The 4120-nt window shown below is 36.7% G+C and overlaps 1 protein-coding gene across 2 annotated transcripts in view; it reads right to left on the reverse strand.

Moving 5' to 3' along the window:
* LOC106460937 (WD repeat-containing protein 60-like) overlaps nt 1–4120 on the reverse strand; it is a 32651-nt gene that overhangs the window by 10657 nt on the left and 17874 nt on the right. The window lies entirely within an intron of this gene.

Below are 4120 nucleotides of genomic sequence, written 5' to 3' on the forward strand. Positions count from 1 at the left end.
TAACGTTGAAACCAAGTGGAAAGCAACCATCAAGAATGAACAGGTGTGCTCCGAAATGAACTGAAGCACACGTGGGGTACCGCACTAATTCTGGAAAGGGTATGCCCTTTGCCTTTCATGAAGGAAATGAACCTGATATGGGTGGAAAAAAAAAGGATGTGCAAAAGTAAAATCGTTCTGAGAGGTGCAATCCATAGTAAAAAAACACCTGATGTAGCTATGGAGATATCAAACCTCAACCATACATACAAGGTTTCACAACTCATCCTTGGCATTAGGAGACTGAGGATCAATCAGATAAAAATAGAATATAGAGTAACACAAACAATGTTGCTGGGGCATGTGGACCATGTTACATATACACATGAAACCCAACCATACGTAAACAGTGTCATATATCAATCAACCAGAATTACAAAGAGGAAGTTGGCATGTGGCCAAAACTGGAGAAACTCCCAAACAAGAAGTACAATAAATGTAACTCCATATCACGAGGTCGCATCATTGCCTGAACTCAACCATAAGAACAGGGCCATATCTGTAATTGGTATTAAGAGCAGAAATTTTAATTCACCCAACCATAAATGCAGGGAAAAGAAATCCTATATCTGGAATTACAAGGAGGATATGGAACACTTGCCCAACTGCAGGAACAGTGTACATACATCTTGTTGGTGGTATTATAAGGCAGACGAAGTCTCCCAGACTCAACTGTAGAAGTTGGGAAGGAACCACCTGAAACCAGAATTAATGAGAAGGGTGGTCTTTACTTTACACAACCAGAACAGAGTGGTGTCATCCTGAACCTGGTATTATGAGGAGGATCCCACTTGGGACGATTCTGCTCCAACCAACAACTGTCCATCTGGGAATAAGCATCCAGGGCAAATCAGCTTTCCCCTCTTTTCACTGAGTGGATATATGGTAAGCTAATAGTCTACAATGCACTCAGGAGAAAGTTTCCATGGTCTACCACCCTTTACTCCACTCAGAGAAAAAAAGGGGGGAAGTAAGTGCAATGAGAAGTCCAGAGGAATGTCGCACTGGCAAAAGTGCAATGGGTGTCTATAATTCCCTATTTTGAAAAGCACAATGTCCCCAATGTATTCAATCAAGGGGTCAAGCAGGGATGGGCAGAAATCTCCTTCTGCTTTATTTATGAAAGACCATGAGTGATGGTCTACAACTGAGTAAAACTGATGGATATTGAGAAACATATGTATATACCACTGGACAAGCCACCAGTGGTCTTGCAAAACACCCCATCTCTAGTGCAGGTTTAAAGCAAAGGATATGTAACCAGGCAATACCCACCACAGAGTGGGATCCCATTAGCAGTGGTAAAAAGAGGGTCTCTAAAAAGAAAACATAAATAAAATGATGTGATAAGACTTACCCTAGTCAAAAGCAAATGGACACGAGTAGAAATGCCACAGGAGGGAGACAATATCCACCTGAAGAAGATATGGCCAGATCGTGCAGATAATGAGTGATGAAGGTATTGATAGTAGTCCACATTCTGGCCTGAACTATATTCTCCAAAGTCAAGACAAGCAGTGAAAGACATGGTGATATGATGAACTTCATGAGAAGAAACATTGTGGAGATGGCAACCTGCCATAGATAAGTCAGAATACAACAGTCTTACCAGTTGACAGATCCAGCCAGTTAGTGTGACAGGGGTTAAATCACAGAAAACAGTTGGATTCCAGGGAAGAAATAGTTGGGAAGATGAATCCCAAAAAGAGACAGTATGTGTCACATAACACCATCAAGAGCAAACCACACAAAGAAGTCATTCTCATTCAGAATGGGAGTATAGGTGGGAAATGAAAGGTAAGAAAATGGGTGTGTAAGCCAGGTGGCCTTCATAGGCAGCATAGGTCATAGGAAGGAACAGTTTGAACATAGGATGATAGAAAATTCAGGCAACATTAATGGAATAAATATTTGATCAATGACATCCACATGTGAGAAGAAGGAAAGAGGTCTTGAGGACAGGAAAAGGTATAAAAGACCACATTGAGATCCCAACCAGGCAATTCAAAGAAAAGTGGAGGACACATAACCCAAAAAGGAGGGAAACGACAAGAGAAGACAAACCTTACGAAACCGAGAAAAATGGAAGGTGTTCAACAAAGCTGCCCAGTAACTCAGTTTTGTTTATAAAGAAATATGAACAATATCATTATGAAAAAAACTAACATTCTGAGAATATGAAAACCTATTAGTAGATACAGATCACTTTCAAATAAATCCTCATTCATATGGCTAATGTTGTCATTTCTTGGAGTTTTCCCCATATCTTATGATATTCTATAAGCAGTTTGATACCTACATCATATCTATAAATCTAGTTTTTCACTCTAAACTTTCCACCCTTACCATACAGGTATAAATCTGTGTAAGATAATAGTTCTACAAGTCTTTTAATACTCTCAATTTTAACTTAATCCCTGTATGTAGCAGTTAATATTAAATACAAATTTGTGTGAATTAGATAAAAAGTATTTGTTGTACAGTTCCATGAAGTGAACTAAACTATCCTTGTTTTCTGAACAAAGCAAATTTTCTTAACTCTTTATAGAATCACACTTTGTTGATTTTAGTCAATCTATTTGAACTTCACATTTCAAACAGCTTATACTTAGAACTTTATACATTGTAACAAATAATTTTAATATGTAAGAGTCTCAATATTTAACAAAACAGCTGATTTGTGCACATGGGTTCTTATAATTACAGTAATAGTAGATAAATATCAGAACTTTGAAGGTATAAACTGTAGTTTCCACCCCACCCTTCTGTTTAGTTCACTACTTACATAATGATTTTTTCTTTGCTTTTATGTGACTGGTCAAACATAGAATTATTAAACATGGTCAAACACAATTATTAATAATTACACTAATTAATGGGCTAAATGGGAGTGTAATAGTAATAATTACAATCTAAATGTTTAACGTTGATGCTTATAGCAACATGTACTGCTGTATTAATTTAGATCTGAAATATGTAACAAATAAAACATAGTGAATCCTTACTCATAAAATGAATTCTCTAACTGAACACTAATTTTAAGTGTCATTTAATTTGCCGATACTTAATTCATGAATGTATACAGAAGAACCTCGTTAAAACATGCCCTGGTATAATGCAAGTTCGGATATAACACAGTCAATATTTGGCTCACAAAATTCTATTGCTAAATTCCAGAGTTTTGACAGTTTTCACTTTAAGATTTTGTTGTATAATTCAATGATTTTGACGATTTTTCTTCAAAAGAATTGTCCCTGTCACATATTTTTCTGAGAAGCCTTTTTAGTCACATGATAAAAAGTATGCTGCTTCCTAGAAGGCAGTCCAGTACATAAGAGATGAACAGAAAAGTGATTCTAACACAACTTTTTTGTCTTCTGGCATTTTAAGGTGTTTTTTCTTAAATCTGTGCATAGCCTTTGGTTTTCACAATTTAATTAACTTTGTTTTATTGTACATGATAGATAAATCCTCACATAAGTGCAAATCATTTACCATCAAAGATAAAGTGTATGCTCTGGATTAAATTAAAAATGGCAAACAGCAAACTCAGGGTTCTCGTGACCTTGGAATTAGCAAATCCACCCAACAAGGTTGAAAAAAAAAGAATCAAAATTTCATGCCCTACCCGGTGTTTTAGAAGAAGCATCTGGAGTCCAACATAACAAGTAAACAGTGGCCACTGATGAAACCCTGGATTCTGCTTTGTACCAGTGGTTTGTTCAGGCCCACTCGAAAAGACTTCCCATTTCTGGTACAATTCTTAAAGCAAAGGCTGAGAAGAACAATGCAAGAGATATGGAAAATGACCATTTGTGGGTATCGCGAAATAACACAATCCCACATTTAGCGAGAAAAATTACAATCCTTTTAAGGAAGAAGAATAAATATTAAGGAATAAAACATTAATTATGCAAAACTGATCGGTTTGTTTTGAATTTTGCAGAAAGTTACATGAGGGCTATCTGCACTAGCCATCCTAATTTAGAAGTGACAGACTAGAAGGTTTTTTTTTTGGAATTTCGCGCAAAGCTACACGAGGGCTATCTGCGCTAGCCGTCCCTAATTTAGCAGTGTAAGA

This window comes from Limulus polyphemus, unplaced genomic scaffold, assembly GCF_000517525.1.
Source record: "Limulus polyphemus unplaced genomic scaffold, Limulus_polyphemus-2.1.2 Scaffold866, whole genome shotgun sequence".
NCBI classification, from domain to species: Eukaryota; Metazoa; Arthropoda; class Merostomata; order Xiphosura; family Limulidae; genus Limulus; species Limulus polyphemus.